The sequence below is a fragment of the Desmodus rotundus genome, chromosome 2 (assembly GCF_022682495.2).
Source record: "Desmodus rotundus isolate HL8 chromosome 2, HLdesRot8A.1, whole genome shotgun sequence".
In the NCBI taxonomy this organism is placed as follows: Eukaryota; Metazoa; Chordata; class Mammalia; order Chiroptera; family Phyllostomidae; genus Desmodus; species Desmodus rotundus.
This window is the reverse complement of record NC_071388.1, coordinates 125,571,676-125,591,971: the sequence shown is the minus strand read 5'-3', so window position 1 is coordinate 125,591,971 and position 20,296 is coordinate 125,571,676. Positions and strand designations below refer to the sequence as shown.

The 20,296-nt window shown below is 45.6% G+C and overlaps 1 protein-coding gene across 9 annotated transcripts in view; it reads right to left on the bottom strand.

The window, feature by feature from the left end:
* Positions 1-20,296, bottom strand: part of MGAT5 (alpha-1,6-mannosylglycoprotein 6-beta-N-acetylglucosaminyltransferase) — a 335,766-nt gene that overhangs the window by 243,149 nt on the left and 72,321 nt on the right. The gene's annotated exons all lie outside the window — the stretch shown is intronic.

Here is a 20,296-nt window from a genome sequence, read left to right as displayed (position 1 = left end):
AATTGGTCAGCAACACTTGAAAACCAGGGAGATTTCATACAAAAACCTGAGTTTCTAGTATCTTCTGAAAAAAAAAAGATGGGACTATCTCGTAACACTGCACCCTTTCCCGTAAGGAAACCTTAGCAGGAATGGAGGATTGGGACACGGTTCTCCAGTTTTCTACACAGGCTTCTCCAGAACCTACACAAGGTTTCTCCAGAACCTACACAGGCTGCTTCATGCATCTGTGTTGCCGGCCTAGCATTTTCACTTAGTCATATATTAAAGGACAATAAGCTCTAACAGGTGTTGTCCTCCTTAGAAGTACAAGCATAATGCAGCACAGGGCCCAGCATATACGTCCCAGCAGCTGTGCCTGCTAGATGCCAGGTGCCCAATACAAAACAAACAAACAAACAAACTGCATGAACTCTACTAGACCCTCTGGACACTTCATCTCGATTGGTTTTGAAATATGTGCTCTCTGCTTTGCACGTGAGATTCAGAGAATTAGCTAACTGTACTTGTCAAGCTTACACAGCTAGTACGTGATTAGAGAACTTGTTTCCAGGTTTATTTTACTCCACGACAAAGGAGTGTGGACACGCAAGTCAGGGTACAGAAAAAAGAGCTTCTAGTTAAAAAAATAAAAATAAGAAAGGCAATAGGCTAAGTGCAAACACTCTCTAGTTTCCCAGATAGTTCTTGTTCCACAGTAAACAGTACAAATATTATAAGGCCATTGTTTGTTTCTTCTGCAAGACTTTTAAGAACTTTCATCAAGAGAGCCAAAATCTCCCTCCTAAATCTTCAAATGGGGTTAATTCCACCGCAGGGATTAGTGACCATGCTCCAGCTAGGCAATCCTGAAAGAAAAGCAATACATTTAAACATAACCTGCCTCTGATCGAAGGTCACGAAGACAAAAGTCATAGTGGGAAGTCATCCCTCCTAACGGGAAGCAGGGATTCTCAGCCATGGGCAGAGCAGCAGAACAGCACTGCCCAGCAAACATTCTGTCTCCGGCTGCACACGAGCAGGCAGGTAACTAAACAAATGACTATAAGCTCCCTACTTGAAAACACAGAAGTTGCTATCCATTCACAGTCTGCGGAGGAATCAGGACAGCTCCCTAAAGAGGTCAGAAGTCTGGCAAAGCTCTAGGACTGTCTTTATCACATTGAGTTGTCCACCTATCTATATATAGTGATACCCCAGCAGTAAAGAACTACCCACTCTTTTCTCTGGTCCTTTATGCCATCACAAGACAACACCCTTTTAGATGTTCATATACCTGGACCAAATTTCTAAAAATACCAGTGTTTTACTGCTTGAATCCCCAGCGCTTTCAAAGGTGGTTGCCCATGGAAGGCATGATGGGATCTTGCCATCCTCAGACCTCAGGCAGAGTCAAGGACGATTTTTCTGATCTATACATCTGCTTGTGAATACACACCGAAAGGGACTAAATCAAATCAGATGCGGGCATACAGAGCTACATCTAAATTACTGTTTCAGAATTTACCATAAAGAAGACAAGAGATCAGAACTCAGTCCAAAACACTGAAGCCGCACCCGTGACACGCTGCCTGTGACAGATCTGGCGCGGAGGGGAAACAGGCGGAGCTTCGGATTCGCTCCTGCACCTTCCTGCATCTGCGAGTCACCTGCGGGCCTGGCCACGTGGTAAGTTCTGAGTCATCGGGCCTTGAGAGTCTGCATTCCTAATTAGCTCCAAGATGGAGCTGCTGCTGCCAGTTTGGGGACCCCCTTTGAGTAGCAAGGATCTAGGAGCTCCCAGTGGGGACCCATAACCCCCGTCGTCCCTGGCAGCCTACAGCTGTTCTAAGGAGCTGAGCTAACTTGCCGAGGACGGAATTCATGTGGTGTGCTTTGGACTGGAACTCCTCAGGCAGCCACCTTTTCTTTTATTCCATTCAACCTCTAAGGGGTAAGAATTAGTACAGAGGAGAAATTCTCAAAACAAGTCTCAAGCTCCGTTATTACCACTGCCTGTCTGGATGGCAGAGCTGTGCACACCTGCACTTGTGCCCCTCCCAGGTACCTAATAAGGGCTTTATCCTCACCAGAAACAGGTTTCTGTGTGCCCTTGCAGCCTCCATCCTTTCCTTCCAGACCACACACTACAATTTCAAGTCTCTAAGCCAGGCAGGGGGTCCTAATACACAGGGGCCATACACTCCTACAGGAGTCCAACAAAAACTATGAACACTCTCACCCCCAACAGTAGACACTAAAGGTTTACTTAATATTTCAGGGGTTTCATAGGCTGTGTCTGAATCTATGAAAAGGAAGCTTGCTATCTGTCTTTTAGAAGATTTACTTTGAAAACAGAGGTCAACACTCGGAGCACTTTATTATTAAAATATGAGTCCTTTCCAACAAATATTCTATCCAAGATACCAGGTCCCTGCCTCTGGAAACTTACCACAGACCACAAATGCCTGCAAAGAGTCACACACCTTATTTTTCATAGAGCAAGATGACAAAGTCACAACCCGGGAAACAGTAACTAGGACTAGTCCTGCTCCAACCCGCATTTTCTTCAGAGCACGTGAGAAATCCTGGGTCTGGTAGTAGTTATCCACGGAAGGACAGGAGGACAAAGGGGTGGGGGCAAGAAGCAGAAGAGGAAACTAATTAAAAAGCAAATGGGGAAAAATTAGCTGGGAAAGGGCTCACTGAACTGCTGACAGAATAGAGCACTGAGGTGAAAAACAAATGCAAAAGAGATTTGGCAGACTCCAAAAAGAACAGGAGCAGAATGAGAAATGAGGCCAAAGCCAATTCCCAGTTACAAGTCAGAGAGGCAGTCAGAATCACGTCTGTGGAGATGAAGGGAGGAAAAAGTTTCCTGGGCAAAAGGAGAGCAAGCTGGTTGGACTGAAGGAGAGAGATGGCTGAGGCAGAAAGTGGGCAGATCCCTGCTATGGAACACAGAACACAAAAGCATCTCTCTCTCTCTCTCTCTCTCTCTCTCTCTCTCTCTCTCTCTCTCTCTCTCTCTGTCTCTCTCTCTGTCTCTCTCTCTCTCTCTCTCTCACACACACACGCCCCACTCTGAGGACAGCAGAGAACCTAACCCAATGTAATCTGATGCTCCTTAAGGAAAAAAAGGAGACCAACTGGAGGTGGGGAACAATGATCTGCTTAAGCCATCACAAATCAGCTTATAGTTACAAACAAAATCCTACTGGTGTGCAAAGAGCATTTCTTCCCAGTTGCACAAGCACCTCACCCCACCACACACACACATTACCATGGTCTGCTCCTTTCCATTAGTGTCGGAAATGACAAGGCACCACCTATGCTCCTTTACCCTGTGCCATTTACTGTAGAGACAGGTTATTTCCCTTGGGGGCGCGGGGGGAGCAACGATGCACAGGAGACAATATGAATAAATGTGCCTGACACATCACTTCGAAACCAGAGCTGCCTTTGGTAAGTTCAGTTTTCTGAAATGACAGGCTGGTGGAGAACTAGGATTTTCTGGACAAGCATAAAGTTATATAGCAGTGTCCGTTTCAGCTTGTCATTTCACACAAATATACAATCCTATTTGCCACTCATCGGCTCCTGAACACCCCTGCAGGCCTTCCTTCCCCCAACAGGGGTACCTGTGCTGTGCTTTTGTTGCCGTTCCAGAACAACTGACCTAGCAACAGCCAAAGATGGCATTACTGAATTAATGATGGTAAGGAAGTAGCTTCCAAGATCAGTACTTACGCTGTGCCATGCTCCATTTAAAGCCCTTTCCTTTTATAAACTCATTTATTCCTCTCGATAATCCTCGGCAAGGAGGTATCATCTCCACTCTACAGATGAGGTCAGAGAAAGTAACCCACTTGCCCAAGGTCACACCTCTAATAATAGACAGGGGCAGGATTTGAACCCAGTACTCTTAACAACTTGACCAGAGGTTCCCAAACCCAAACTTTCCCACTTTACTGCACTGTTAGTGATTCAGTCATCTTTTTCATGGTGCCCATACGCCAAAAGAAATAGCTAATACAAGTTCCACTCACTGAGTACAACAGACCCTTGAACAACTTGGGTTTAGGTCCATTAGGCTCAAATTTTTTCAATAAATATAGTGGAAGCATTTTCTCTTCCTTACGATCTTAATAACATTTTCTTTAGCTGACTTTATTGTAACAATACAGTACGTAATACAGATAATATACAAAGTATGTGTTAATTCACTGCTTATGTTATCAGTAAGACTGCTGGTCAACAGCAGCTATTAATAGTTAAGGTTTGGAGGTGTCAAAAGTTACACACAAAGTTTTGGCTGTGTGAGGAAATCGATGCCTTTCTAACCCCTGTGTTGTTCAAGGGCCAACTGCAGTCAGGTCCGAACAACTCCACAGCGGTAGGTAAGTGGTGTCTGGCAGACAGACCTGTGTCTTTTCCCAAAATGTTCTAATACCCCATCGTGCCCTCCTGACTTTCCTCTGGCACCCAGGGACGCTGAACCCTCCCAGCAGGCTGCTCCACCCAGCCGAAAGTTGGGCACACTTTTCCCAACCTTATCACCTGCCTTTCCCACCCCTGATGAAACCAAGCACTCCAGGACAAATACTGTCGTCCTTCTGTCCCCTCGGCACCTCTCCACCTTCTGTGCACCCTCTCTTCTCTCCCTGTTCTCCAGCCACTTCCTGCTCCCAGGTCCTGGGTGACTTAGTGCCCCTTCTGGTTCTGATCCAACCCACAGACTTGGTTCATTCTTCCTCCGGGTTCACAGCCCACTCTGCACACAAGCTTCTTTGGGCTCGCCCCTATGGGCTCTAGCTTGGCCATGGTTGTGCCTCTCCCCCACCCCTGCTATGAGTTTCTACAGAGTGAGCCTGGTATCTTAGCTTGGTGGCTTCCTCAGACCATGCACAGTAAGTGGTACAGTCTTTTGTGAATTCTAATTACTAAAGAATGGAATAAAAGGATAAAAGATTGCATAAGGGGCCACAAGGAAGATTATAAGATGAATGAATAAAACAATGGACGTGGTAGACTGACTACATTGATGGCCCCAGTTAATGGTCTCCCTGTGTCCATGGCCTTGGCAATGAGGCTGCAGCAACTCCCATTGAGAAGAGTCTCTATCCTTACTCTTTGAATCCAGCCTGGTCTCACACCTTGCTTTGGCTGATGAAATGCAACAGACATCACAGTATGCCAGTTCTGAACCCAGGCCTCAAAATCCACTCATTGTATGCCTCTGCTTACCTTCTTAGAACCACATAAATAACCTACCGAAGAGGGCAGACAACATGGGAGGGAGCCCAGCTGTCACCCCCTGGAGACCAGACTCAGCCACCAACTCCCCAAACATGGGAGAAAGCCCAGCTAAGACCAGCAGACTGACCCCCAGGTCATGTAAATGAATCCACTTGAGATGCAAAGAATGACCCAACTGACCTGAAGTCCCATGAGCACCAATAAGAACTAGCTGTTTCATGCCACTAAGTGCTGGAATGGTGACAGTGTGGCAATAGCTAACTAACGATGAATGAATTTATGGCAGTGAAGTCTCGGGTAGGCAGGGGCTGTGAGCTTTCTTCTGCGCCCCTAGACCTTCGGCACAGTGTGGCGACTCACTGTTAGGAGGGATACAGTGATCTGTTGTAAGGGACTTGAACAAAGTATTTCTGAATGTTACAAGGGATTTACTTGCAGTTGGTGTGGATTCAGTCTCATCTCTAACACTACTGCTGTGCATTTTGATAAGTTTCTTGAGAAGGGAAGAAAGTGGAAGAGTAGGATGGAGAACCTATTTCCTACCACACCTCCTGGTAGCCAATAATAATGGTAACAGAAAGCATTTATTGATGCCTGTCTTATCCACCTCTGTGCACATCACCTGCCTGTGGACCAGCTCTCAGTGAATCTAAATGGCAATTTCTGTTGATGATGTCAATTCCTTCAGGGAAAGGGCAAGGCATAAAAACATTTTTCAAAGTTATACTCCATATTTTTCCCCTTCAACTCTTCTTGTTCTTTCCCTTCAGTCAACAAAATATCTAGCTTTCTGCTCAGCACTGAGGATACAAAGGGCATGGCATCTACCCTTCGGGACTCAGTCTGGTGGAGCTAAAAGGGGTTCTGGTCAGCAAGAAGCCAGATAGGAGCCCAGCCTTATTCTTTCCTACTGTAACCGTCAAAACCCCACAGCAGGCGCTGAGCCCCCGGGCATGCCTTCTAAGAATGAAAAGTTCCCTTAACCACACCTGCTTTGTCGTCAGTGGCAGAGCGGGAAGGTCCTAAGCTCAACTGCATTTCGTCAGTAAAGAACTCTAAGGAATGTCCTTGCTGAGGGTAACTGCTGCCTTGGTGGCTGATGCAATGTCCTACCCACACCTGCTTTCCCCTACACTCTCCCAGGTAACTAGTCCAGCAAATTATCAGCCCTGCAAGCATCTGCTTCACAAATACCAAATGTAGGATCTGATGAGGTCATACAACATCAGAGTGCAAAGGCTTGGCGCTGACCCCGGGCACTTGTCAGTGCTCAAAAAAGACTCCTTTCCACCCTTTCGACAACAAAAGCACTTTGTATAGAACACCGCACAACATGTGTGTGCACGCATGCACACGTACACTCCTTCAGGCCACACTCATCCCCTCCTGCCCAATAAAATGTCATATATGTAACAGTACTTACAGCATAAAGTCCCAAAAGTCATGTCCCAAAACAACAGGCATGAATTCAACTTTTATCCACCGTGCTGAGTGTAATCAACACGGGATCCTACCAACCTGCGTGGGCTTTTCTCTTCCCGGAAGGGAGACCAACAGTCTCCTTACACAATCCACAGGGTAAATAATGAGAAAAGCCATTTGAGTCCTAGGCAACAGCATCCCATTATCCTACTGAAGTCGGTCCTTTGCCAAGCCCATAGTGACTTCATTATCTGGCAAAAAGCATCCCTCTGCTGGGCAAGATCCCTGCACAGACTAGGGCTTCGATGTGTTCAGCAGGCCCTCACCTGGAACAGAGGAATCTGAACTCAGGAGTCACACTCCAGCTCTTCCCCACTCCCACCCACCCTCCCTCATTCACTGAGCACCTGAGATGGGTCCCAGACGAAGAGCAGAAATGGCAAAAGTAGCTGCATGAACAACAAAACGCCAAATCTGTCTTCACTAATCGCCCTCCTGTACTGGTGTGAACCCTCAGGAAAATAGCCGAGGAATGAATCTTATTACCCCACCTTCATAAGACCTGGGTCTTTCCTGCATGCTTCACACACCAGCACTATTTCTTAGTCAAGCTTTAAATTTCCTTCACACACCAGCACTATTTCTTAGTCAAGCTTTAAATTTCCTTCAGGATAAATTATTCAGCTCATGAAATTGCCTCGACCAAGAGACAAACCTGGATGGACTCTGTGCTAAGAAGTAACACTGGGGTTGCAACTTCAGTTGTCCAGTGGTTCTGAGCTACTTCTTCCTTTTTCTTCTTCTTCACAGTCCCTCTACCTGGGCAGCATACTGGATTGCCACAGGGAATATTGTCCCACTCTAAACCTGAAAATCGAGTTGGGTCTCATGGGACCCTGATGTGAACAAGCTTCAGACTTATCCATCTTTCACCTGCCGATTCCCCTGTATAAGACTATAAATGTCCAGGTTTGCTGCTAATAAATTCAGCTAGACCAAATTAAGCTGGCTTGGTTCCTTATTTTCTGCTGATCTCCCTGCAACAAACCAAACTTATGGTGAGAGCAGAATGTTATTCAGAGCAAGACACCAACGCCACACACTTCTCTCTTGCAGAACAGCTGAAAGATAAGGGCATTTGTTAGAACCCATCAGCCTCTTTGAAAACTTAAAATAATATTGCCCTTCTAAGGGTCACCACCCAAAAACAGTGAAGATTACCAAGTCCATGCCAAGCACAGCAAAAGCACATATCCAAGTCCTTTAGAATCAAATATAAAGGCTGAGATTAAAACCACAACATAACCCTATTACATACCCACCAGAATGGCTAAGGTGAAAAAGGTGAGAAATACTAAGTGCTGAGGATGTGAGGGAGGGAAGCCCTCATACACTGCTGGTAAAAGCACACGTTGATACAACCACTTGGGAAACCTGGCAGTTATCTCATAAAGCTGAACACAGGCAGCCCCTATGACCCAGAAATTCCATTTCTACGTAGGTAACTCAACTGTAATGTGGACCCATGTTCACCAAGAGCCACATACTAGCAAGCTTCCAGAAGCACTAGCCCCAAACTGAAAACCGAAATGCCCATCTATTGTGGAACGGATCAATAAATTACGGCACGTCCACACAGCGGAATACTCTGCAGCAATGACACTGAATGGTCTCTGACAGCTATTCTCAACTAGTGTGCAACGAGAATTTTTAAAACATGCAACACCTGACTCTTTAGTCAGGGGCACTGACCTCTTTTCCCTTGTCAAATAAAAAAATGACAACAGCCAGCACAACAATAGCCATATGGTCTGAATGAATCAAAATTATACCTATTTTTTGTCAGATCGGCAAAAAATATATTTTTTGGTGTGCCTCAGAATTGTAGTAATCCGTTTATGTGTGCCATGAGATGAACAAGGTTGAAAATCGCTGGTCTACAATTATACGTACAACATAGATGAATTTCACAAGCACAATATTGGCCAAAAGAAGCAAAACACAAAACAGCACACTCTGCATGAATTCTTTATGTAGAGTACACAAGACAGGCCAAAAATCTGTGCTGGTGAAGGTCAGGGCAGTGGTGGGGGTGGCACAGTAGGTGACCAGAAGGGAGCCTGAGGGGGCTTCTGAAGTGCTGGCAGGGTTCTGTTTTCTGAGTGGGTATGTGAGTGCATGCACCGTGTAAAAATTCATGAAGCTGTCTATTGGTCATGTGTGCTTTTCTGCATGCATATTACAGGTCAATAGAAAGTTAAAAATAAAATACAGGGTATGGGTTTCCTTGTTAAGTCACTACTCACCTCAATGACTCTCTATCAAAACGCTGGCAGGGCCCTGGCCAGGGTGGCTCGCTTGGTTGAGCACTGTCCCGTGCACCAAAAGGTCATGAGTTGGATTCCTGGTCAGGGCACTCACCTAGGTTGCAGGTTCAGTCCTCAGTCAGGGTGTGTAGAGGAGGCAACCAACTGGTGTTTCTCTCTCACATCGGTGTTTTTCTCTCCCTTTCTCTCTAAGATCAATTTTAAAAAATGCTTGGAGACGATTTAAAAAAAATGCTGGTTGGCTGTAAGGTGAATATAATGTTCTTGGTGATGACTGCTGAAAAGGTACCAGTTAGCGCAGGCACCAGCTGGTTGTATGCCTGGGACACATTCTTTTACCCACGTGCCTAATGGCACTAAAAAAATCGGACAAAATGTTGGCTTGTGTTTCCTCAACCCCAGTTCTTGAAGGTTCTAAGATCACCCTCCTCATTCATTCCGCCATCCTTGGCCTTCACGAAGCGGATCAGAATCAGAGGAGGAAGTTGCCCAGGATTAGGTATAGAGCCCAGCTGGGACCCAAAAGAGCACCCGACACAGACCCTCTTCGTCTTAGAATACAGGATTCAAAAGAGAGACGCCCAAGTGCCACTAACTCGATGTACTTAATGTTTCCAAAGCCAGCCCAATAGCTATTAGAGAAAATGACACTTCATGACTTGGGCCACCTTTTATTCACACGCAGTTCCAGCACAAGAGTCTAATTTGCTGCCAGCCTGTCAGCTGACTACCTTTGTTTCCTCGAGGAAAATGAGGTAATACATTTAATACATTTACCCAAGTTAGCAGCAAAGACTCCGGAAATAAAATGCAAATATTCAAAAGGCCTGTTCAGACAGGGTTCTTCCCTAGAGCAAAACAGTATCTCAATGTCAAAAAGATGAGTTACATTTTGCACATGCATCAGCTTCAGCAAATCTGCATCTACGCCAAGTGTTGCTCCACATTCAGGCTGGTTCATTTACCACCACCACTCAAGAGACGTGCCAGTCTCAAGGTCTCATGACATCTTCCAGCTCCCTGGAAAATCAGTTTGACACAACTGACTAATAAAAGGACTATTTCTAGAGAAGACAGAGCAGAGGGGAACAGACCACGAGCAATGGGGAAACCCAAGTCTTCTCACAATTTTCCATGTAAAACTAGACCCTTGATTTTTGAAGAGCTTGGAGAGCCTCCAAATTTCCAAAGAACTCTGATTTTACACTCTCTCAAAGCTGGTCAAGAGGAGGCCCAGGAATCCAGCTAACCATTTTAGGGTGCTTTTATGCTGGAAGAAGCAGCGAACCCCACACACAACCCCTCTGACCCGAACCAGGTTGTGAGAGAAAGAGGAGACAAGCGCTGCCGAGCGCGGGGTGCCAGGCCAGGCCTTGGACTCTCCGCCACTCACTCTCCCCCGTGCTGATGGCACAGAGGCCAGGCAGCCTGCTTGCAGGACACTTCCAGAAGCGGACACTGAGCACAACAACGCGACCTTTCCCTACTGATTCCCTGTTATTTAATTCTTTTATTTTCCCCAGAGGCTGAGAGCAAGATAATTTTATTAAAACAAAGAATATGGTATAAAATATTTTTTAAAAAAGTGCAGCCAAGAAAGGCCAAATAGATAAAAATATGTTGATTAAATTCTCACTTCCCTTGGATAATGAATTTCATGGCTCTGGTGAAGGCCCTGTTTCCTTCAGACAAACGTAATGTAAGTTCTTCCTTAGCGTTTATCCACAAGCGGAATAAAGATGAAGGTTTCTGGTGTACGTACATATCTATGTAGTTATATTACAAATACTACAGTAAGCAAAGACACCCTTTTGCTTGCTGTGAATAAAGGCACGTCCACTCCCCGGTTGACAGGTATTCTTCTTGAAATGTCCTTAAATAGCTCACCAGCCACCCTCTTAGCTAACGGAAGTCCGGCTGATGGATGACTGATTGATCATCAAAGACCATCTCCCGTGGCCCAGGGCCTCCGGGCAAGCCAGCGTGATCTACCAGAGTTCTTCTTCTGAGAGTGATGCACTGGTGCTGCGGAACACAATACGCAGACACGTTCTTTTTTATTCTAATTAAGTTTATTTTAACACGCATAAGCATAACAAATCCGTAAGTCTGGATATGTCGTTAATCAGAATAAGATCAAATTAAAATAAATGAGTGGACTTAGAATAAATTGGAAGACGAGTTTGCCACGTACAGGTGGTAACAGGGATATGGTAAAAAGTTTGCCTGAAGTTCTGAAAACACTGGTCCACTTAAAAAGAAAAAAAGCAAAAAGTTCAGCCAAGATTCAGAAAGCTCTGGTCCTAAAGGCGGACTTACCGTGTCCTTATGGGTCCTTCACCTATCTTCCCCTGGCAGGCCTCCCTAGGATGACAGCACCAAGGCTGATAGGGTTGGGACCGCGTGACAGATGTGAAATCTTTGGAAATAGAATGCAAGGTCTTTCTGCCTTCGGATAAGGTGTGGCCACTGTCCTGCTAAGACTAATGAACCGTTACTGAGTTCTGACACATAACGCAGCAAGGCGAAATAGAAAAAGCAAAGCCCTCTCCTTAAAACCTCCCTGAGCCATGGGGGAAAGTCACTTCCCAAACCTGCAGCACTGACTCCAGAGGCGTTCCTGGGGGCAGAGTGCAGACAACACTCACCGAGCAGCCTGCTGTCCGAACTCAGCGACACCTGGGCTCAAGATCTCCAGGCAGGCAGGGCTTTCCAAGGTCATGCTTCACTGCCAGGCTCTGAAAATCTGAGCCCAGCAGACGCAAATGCTCAGTATCTCTGGTAAGCAGCTGCCTTTCTTTTAACCGTTAGTATCGTCACGGGGTTTGCTACATGCCTTGAAAAAGCAAACTTGATCTGGAGGCTGAAACAGGAAAGTCCGGCTGGCTCACGTCGTGGGAGGAGGGTAACCATGCCAGAGTAACCTCCGATGGGCAAGTCAGGTTTCCCAGCAAGACCTATTTCTTCACTAATCTTAAGATTAGATGCTAATCTTAAAAAATCACCACCTGTGGTAGGCAGAATGATGGCCTCCAAAAATGATCCTGTCCTAATCCCCAGAACCTGTCAATATGTTGCCTTACATGGCAAAAAGGAATTAAAGCTGTCCACGGAATTAAGGGGCTAATCAGATGATTTTAAGATTCTACTAACCAGGTGGGTCCAATATAACTACAAGGGCCCTGGCATGTGGACAATGGCGGTACAAGAGTCACTGCCTAAAAAGTGCCAAGAAAGACCGGCTTTGAAGACGGAAGGGGGAATGAAGTAAAGAACGCGCGCAGCTCCTAGAAGCTGGAAAAGGCAAATTAACATTCTCCCTTAGCGCAGCCAGGAAAGGGAGCAAAATACCCACAGCCCTGGCAACACTTGACTGGAGCCCACTGAGGCTCTGTATTAGTTTCTTACTGCTGCCATAACAAGTTACCACAAATTTAGTGGCTGAAAGCAACAGAACTTTATTCTTTCCTAGTTCTATAGTTCGGCAGGGCTGTGCTACCACCAGAGGACCTCGGAGACAACCCTTTCCGTGCTCTTCCAGCTTCTTGCGGCTGTGACCATTGCTCGGCTGGTGGCTCCACCACTCCAATCTCTGCCTCAGAGGCCACACTGTCTTCTCCTCTCTGTCTCTGTGTCATCTGCCTCAGCCTCTCTGTTAGTGATGGCATAGTGTCCATCTTGATAATCCAGGATAGCCTGCACATCTCAAAATTCATTGACTCCCACCTGCAAATATTAGCAAATATTACCCTCTGAGGGAATATTTATGGGGGTTAGGAGTTAGACTTTGGAGGGCTTTAGCCTACTACTGGTCTCCTTCCGACTTCTGATCTCTAGAACTGTAAGATAACAAATTTGTATTCTTTTTTTTTAATATTTCATTTATTTTTAGAGAGAGGAGGGAGGGAGAGAGAGGGGGAGAGAAAGATCAATGTGTGGTTGCCTCTCATGCGCCCCCTACTGGGGAACCTGGCCCGCAACCCAGGTATGTGCCTTGACTGGGAATCGAACTGGCAACCCTTTGGTTTGCAGACTGGCACTCAATCCACTGAGCCACACCAGCCAGGACTAAATTTGTCTTGTTTTAAGACATGAAGTGTGGTGATCTGTTACACCCACAACAGGAAACTACGGTAATACACACCCTAGCTCCCAAATGTGAGCTACAGATCTGAAGGCCTAGATGAGAGGGAGGAGCTGGCCTATCCCAACTTGTCTCATCAACACTCAGGAGATTCTTTTTATATGAAATGACATCATTCTTCCCCCATGAGATATGAAAGAATGACAAGATTCAGCAGTAAATGGCCATTAGAATTTTCAGAAATCACCCTTCTTTCTTTCCTCTCACCTATCACAAGTTTCTAAAACAAACTGTGTGGTAATTCGTAAGGCAAAGCTTAGGGGAAAAAAGAACTGACATTCATTTCAGAGCATTCCACTCAATAATAACAAGCACACTCCATCCACAAATGTCAAAAGCCTTTGCTCACAAAGCCAATAATCCCTAACACAAACAGAAGACAATGTGAGATTCTAAAGGGCCACATTGCTCAATTAGGCACAGCCTCCTCAGGCAGCTTTCCTCAAATTCAAGGGGCAGAACATCACACTTTCAAGCACCTCTCAATCACTATTCTGTCTCAGGGCATGCCGTATGTACAGCTGGCTGGTCTTCTGTCATCTCTGCAGGGATTTCTACTTATAGAACTGCTCCTTTTCAGTGACCTGCCTTCGGGACACTGCAGCCATTCCCCAGAGGGCTGCTCTACTAGAACTCCCCACGTTGGGAACACCCCGAGAGTCTGTCCTTGGCCCTCTTCTCTCTCTAAATTCTCTCTTAGTGCGTGTACACTGGCCATGATCTCAAATATACATCCAGCCTTGAACCCTTACCTGAGCAAGCACCAGATCCAAATACCACAGTGCAGACTCAGTCACCCCACTGGAATGATTCGGAAGCATCCCCAAATTAGCAGCCAGACCAGAGCATGCATTAGCTCGGTGACCAACACTGCCATCCACCCAGCGCTCAGACAAAACCCATAGCCCTCCCGCGCACATTCTCTTCATGCCCTCCAGCCTTTCATACTTACTCCATCAGTAATTCTATAAGCTCTGCCTCCAATCTTTATCCCAAATCTGACTGTTTTCCACCATCTCCACTACTTCAACCTCAATGCAAAGTATCCTCACGTCCCACCCAGATGATGGCAACCGGTTCCCAGCTGGTCCTCCAGCATGCTCACCCTCTCCTCCAACCAGCCTTCACCCTCCACAGGGCAGCTGGTCACCTTTCTAAAGTATAAATCAGAGCTCACTCCAAGGGATTAACTATTCAGGGGCTTCCGGCTACAGTCAAACTGCACACTTGACCATGAGCTATTTGATTTGGCCACTGCCTGGCCCTCAACCTCTCTGTCCTTTCTCTTCCTTATTTACTAGCGTGAACCCTGAGAAGAAACATATCCGGCATTAAGGACTCCTTGTGGTTAACCGGGCTCAGATTCACAACCAGAGTCCAGCAGCCATTGCTGGCTGAGGCCTCTCGTGCACAATGCAAGTCAGGGAAAACCACAGACTGAGCTGCCTCTGAGTTCCTGCCATCTGAATGGACCCTTATAAAGGAGTTCCTGGAATCCTATTTCCAATAGCTTGAGACCCTCCTGGGCTAATGGAAAGTGCAAGCTGTACCCTCATTTCCATCTATATTGACCAATCAGAGTGGCTCCATAAAGACCATTAAGACCTTGTGAAGCTGACCAGTCAAGACAGTGCTACTTGGATCAACCAGAACTATGCAACTGGGAGTCCTCATTTATAAAAAAATGGACCAATCAGGACTGAGGACAGGTACTTACTACACTTTCTATAAGCAGGCCTCCCCTTAGTCCTGGTGGAGAGCACTTTTTGTTTCCACTGGAGGCTGCAGTTCCCCAAGCTTGGCAAATGGTTCACCTGAATAAACTTTCTCTTTTTTCTGCACCCCAGATTAGGGACTCCTGTTGACACGAGACAGGTGGCCGCAAACTATTGCTGATACTACCATGCACACAGGCTTGTTCCCAATTCATGGCCTTTGAACTTGCTGCCTCTTCTGCTGTGAATGATCTTCCCGATCTACAGGCCTGCCTGTCCTCTTCCCTCCCTGAGGCCTCACCTCAAGTGTTGAAGTTGTCACCCTACCCTAGAGAAAGTCACCCCTCAGTCACATTCTTTCTTACTGCCCTAATGTCTTTTTCAGAATGCTCAGGAGTACCTGACACCCTCTTACTCTGCTGATGCAGTGTGTGACCCCTTCTCAGGGTGTCCACTCACGGAGGGCAGGACTCTACCATGGCAGCCCCAGGGCCTGGCGTACATCGGGAGCTCAGTAAACACTTGACTGCAAGCTACTGACTGGCTTTACAATCCAGGAGCAGTATCAACTTATCTTAAAAGAGATTATTTTAGTCAGTCTCTTTGGTTTTAAGGCATAGTGATTTTCTAGGTTTCAATGAAAAAGGGGCCATATACTAAACTTGAGAAGCTTAGGGGGAAAGGGGACACATGGCAGGACTTACAAAGTTGGTGACTGAAAGTAACTACTACACAGGATGGCCTGGACATAAAAATCCGTGAGTGAGTCACGGTGGGTAGTCACTTCCTAGGCCTGTAGCTTCTTTGATGCTCTAAGTCAGCCCTGTCTGCAGGCCTTGTGCACTAGGATAACATACCTTTGGAATGAAAGAGCAGGCTTTTCCCCCAGACCTCAGCACCAGAGCGTAAGACCAACAGAGCCCTAGACCACAGAACCCCTCCTTGTTATCCATCTTGTTGCCCGCATACTACCACTATGAAAGTTAAATATTAACAATCTTGTACCTACCAATATAAAAGTATGTGTTTCTCCATTTTGTTCTTTATGCAATCCTAGAGATGCCCCACCCTTGCTTTGTCCCACCTCCCTTATCTACCACCTATGGATTCATGTAACCCTCCTTACGTCCCTTCCCCTGACTGTTATGTGTAAAATAACCTGCAAACATTCCCTGGAACATTTTCTCAATTCATTGAGATTGTGCTTCTAATCATGCCCTCATTGTCAAAATTTTGGCTCAAATAAACTCTTATAAAACTTTTCTGTGGGCTGGACGTTCTCTCACTGACAAACAGAAAAGAGAGCAAGATCTCCATCCTGGGGTCCTGCACTTCACGCTCATTCCCTCTTCTAGCTTCTTTGCTCTCTCTTGCTCTTGCTCTGCGCCCCCCCCCCCCCGCCCCCGCTCCCATACTCCCTTCCCCATTCTCTCCTTTCTGCCAACTAGTTGGCTCCCTAACCTTCCCAAGCCTTGTTTCTGCTCCTTAGTACAGCTCTTTCTGGCCAAGGCTCTCACACCTAACCCCAGGGCATCACACCACTTGCTAATGACCAAGTTTTCTTTTAAGTGTCTCACTGCCCTGGGAAGAAGGGGACACAGTAAAAACAAGGCCACTCAGGCAGAAATTAGAATTTCTAGTACGGAGATGAAGAAATCCTCCCAACAACAGGAAGACCAAATGCATCTCCAATCATTCTCCTTTAAGAGATGAGTATGTGACAACAAGATCCTCTCAAAGGGGTGGGACGGCTGTCAAACACAACAGATGGTGGGAATCTCAAGAACATGTGAAATGAGTGTTGGCATGAATGGGAATGAAGACTAGGAGGGAACAGAATCTCCATGTAAACAACATGATTGATTGAAAAAAATAAGCGGTAAAAGGACAAGTCTGATCCTTTAAGTGTGTGTACCAAGGCTGGCTCTTAAATGGAATGCTTCCTCTTGGCCCACGTACAACTCCAGTTTATGCCAGAAAGTAAATACGCTAGAGGGTTTTTACTCATAGTAGCTCTAATGCCCACAACATACCTGCAAAGTAACTACTATCTCGTTTTTCAGCTGAAAAAAATGTTATGTTCAGGAAGAACATAACATTATGTTCAGAAGAATTTTAGTCCAAGGGCGGCAGCCTGTGTGCCATGCTTCCTGGACAGGTCGGCCTTGCACCTATGAACCCTTTAGGGGTCATGAAAATGCTTTCATTCTTTTAAAATAGAAGGAAAAATGAATATGGCTCACCCTGGATGCAGTCGTAAAATGTAATTTTCACTATTTTTTGAACAGAGGAAGGAGTCTACTAAACCCAAAGGGCCTTGGGCCCAAGGTCACAGCAGCAAAGAGCGGTGAGGTTAAGAGCCCAGACCTGCCCCAGCTCTTTCCAGAACACCACGCAGCCTCTTGTGAGTTCACGTCTCATCAAACCCTGTGTGTCTCTAAACTTTTAGAATCCTTCCATCAACTGATCTTTTTGAAAATGCATTTTTAAATGCATGAATCATGAAGCCAGAAATGTCCCTTTTAGGACCAAAAAGCTTATTAGCTCACTTGGAAGGCCAAGTGTTCTTAGCAAACATTAGCATAAATAGGCTCTGGGTGCTCCCTATTTCTAGAACACCCCATGGAGAGCACTCAAAATCAATAAAGACTGAGTACCAATCAGTGCATCTCAAAGGTGGTCCGAGGTCCACTAACTGCTCTAGAAGGACCTGGGATGCTCATTAAAAATGCAAAGTCCAGAGCCCAAGGGATGCCTGCTAAACCAGCAGTAGCAGAGGCCATACATCTGCCTTGTAAATGAGCACCCCAGGGGAGCGTGACCTTTGGAGTGATTAAGACCCACTGGTCATATGGGGACAAACTACTTTTCAAATAGTTTTAACATATTCTGAATTTTCCCAGAATGTACTTACCTGTACGATGAGCCTAGAATATACTTCGTTTTGTTCTGACCTTTTACATCAAGGTATTAATTATTAAAAAAAAAAACAACAAAAACCTGTAACACTGATGACAAAGCCACTTCTGGATTATGAGTCACCAAGTTAGGGTACCCCTGTGTTTGGGGTTGTGACCTGCATAGGTGATGTCACCAACAGATACAAGGGTCTATCTGTTTGCTTCATTTTGTCCTCTTAGTAGGGTTGGGCCCAAGCGTTGATGTAATGAAATACCTATCTGATTATAGATTCCTTTCATTTCTCTTTACATTTATTAGCAAATATCATCATTTTTTGTTTTTGAAATTGTGTACGCTGGCCAGTTATATGATCGATGACTTACTTGCATTCAAGATGTAAAGAGACCATTACAAAATAATTGCTATCGAAAATGATAACAGGCCTTATAAGATTAAATTTGACTGCAAAAGATCCTGTATAAGATGACTCTCTGCAGTTTTGCTAATCTCACAAGAAGGGGAGGTCCCTAAAGACATTCCCCACCCACCCACTCGCCCAAATACAAAAAAGAAAAAGGAAAAAAAATGAGTGAGTTGGGCGCTAGACACCGGCAGCCTGAGGCATTCCTATCCAGGCAGGTGCTGAGCCCAGGGCCATCCGCAAGGGAGAGACTGAACAAGAGAACGATGTACACAAAATTCCGGCTAGTGGTTACTGGGGAGGTGGCAGCGACGGGAGTTACTGGCAAGTGCAAGAACTTGGGTTAAGTGGTTTCAAAGATATTAAATAATAATAATAATAACACTATAAAACTAGTTACATATATTCATTAGGATCAATCAACTATTATATTAATAATCATAGAAAGGGAAATAATTAACTTAGCAACCATAAACCCAGGCAGCTTGCATTACAAACAGCAAACTATGTATTAGCATGGAATGGTTTAAGCCTGAGTGGTAATTAGCTGCTTCTGGAAGGATGGTAGCTACGGTTCTCACATTAATAAAAAAAAGAAGAAACCGGCAGTTGGTATGGGGAGCAGGGCCTCCAGAGCGGTGTGTCAGGCAGATAAAGAGGCCAGTATCTGGAGGCCACCAAGCCACCTTGGAAAACCAGTTTTCTTATTAGCATTGTGCAGCTGTTACTTCATTTGACAACAACACTCCCTGGGGTAATCTGACAAGCACAGGTCACCCTGAAGGTGGAAAGAGAAAGAGATCCAAAGACAAATCGCCAAAACGTTCCGCCCTGACCAAGCTGTCATGGGTTGACTGTGCGCAGCAGAAGGTGGTGACTTCTTTTCTTGGGGGCCTCCTAAGGCTTCAAGGGCATTTGACTGCCTACTCTTCCTCCCGTCACCCTCTCATCCCATGTTTTGTCCTATTTGCTGATCTCCAAACATAGAAGAACATGAAAAGGAAGAGGCTTTTCAAACAGAAGAGAGAAAAATAATTGTCTTGTTATGGCCAAAGCATAAGAGAGGATTACAATATCCCACACCCCACTCCACCATCTCAGAGAGCAGATGGTTCTTAGGTGCCCCCCAAAGAACCATCTTTGTGTTCCCACTGGCCCCTGGACCTGCCTTTACAGTATTACATAACACTTTACTGTACCTGTCGGCTCACAGGCCAACCTGCCTCGACTAGATCAAACAGGCCCTACAGGACAAGACATCCTCTCCTTCAGGAAACAGCACCAGGGGTGAAGTCAGGCACAAGGCAGGTCTTTAATAAAGGTAGCTGAACAAATGAACACAACAGATAAGCTCCGCAAAACTGAAGTGTAAATTCATTTTTTATATGTGTTTGAAATCCAAAGTAGCTTCTAGAAAATCTAGACACTGTCATAACTTAAGAGACTATGGATATGCATTTTATTATACCATATAACACATGATCTTTAAGTCTTTGTGAGTCCTGGTAGTGATTTACAAGGACATTTAGGGAGACAGAAAACTCTAGGCACAGCCCCGAATGGGAAAGGGAAAGGGAGGGGGGGGACAGAAAGAGAGCCACGGCACTGAAAATGTGGGTAACGATGACTTGCTCTCGCCACACTTCATTCAATTTCCCTTTCCTCTCACTACACCAGTAAGGATCCAGAAAAAGCATTAGTTAAAGCGACACAGGAACAGACAAGGCAGGCAGAGTGGCCTGAACTTTCCTTCCACAACCCCTCCACGAGTCAAGACCATCACAAATGACAGCTTCTATGGGGGCAGATAAAGGCCTCGATTGTGTGGGATGAATGCACTGTGGCAGTGAAGACAGTGTTTTATGTCATTTCTAGGAAAGAAATAAGTTTATAACCTGGCCTTGGATCTGCAGTGTCCACATACCAGTGTGTAACCCAAAATATCAACACTATGGAAATGTGAGGCCATTGACACAGCCTTACTAAGGCTGTGTGCTCCTTATTCCAATGACTTCCCATTACACTTAAGGGAAATCTGAAACTCCTTACTCTGGTTACATGCAGACTATTATGACCTGGCCTTCTGCTACCTCCCCAGCCTCATTTCATCCTACTCTCCCTCACTCCC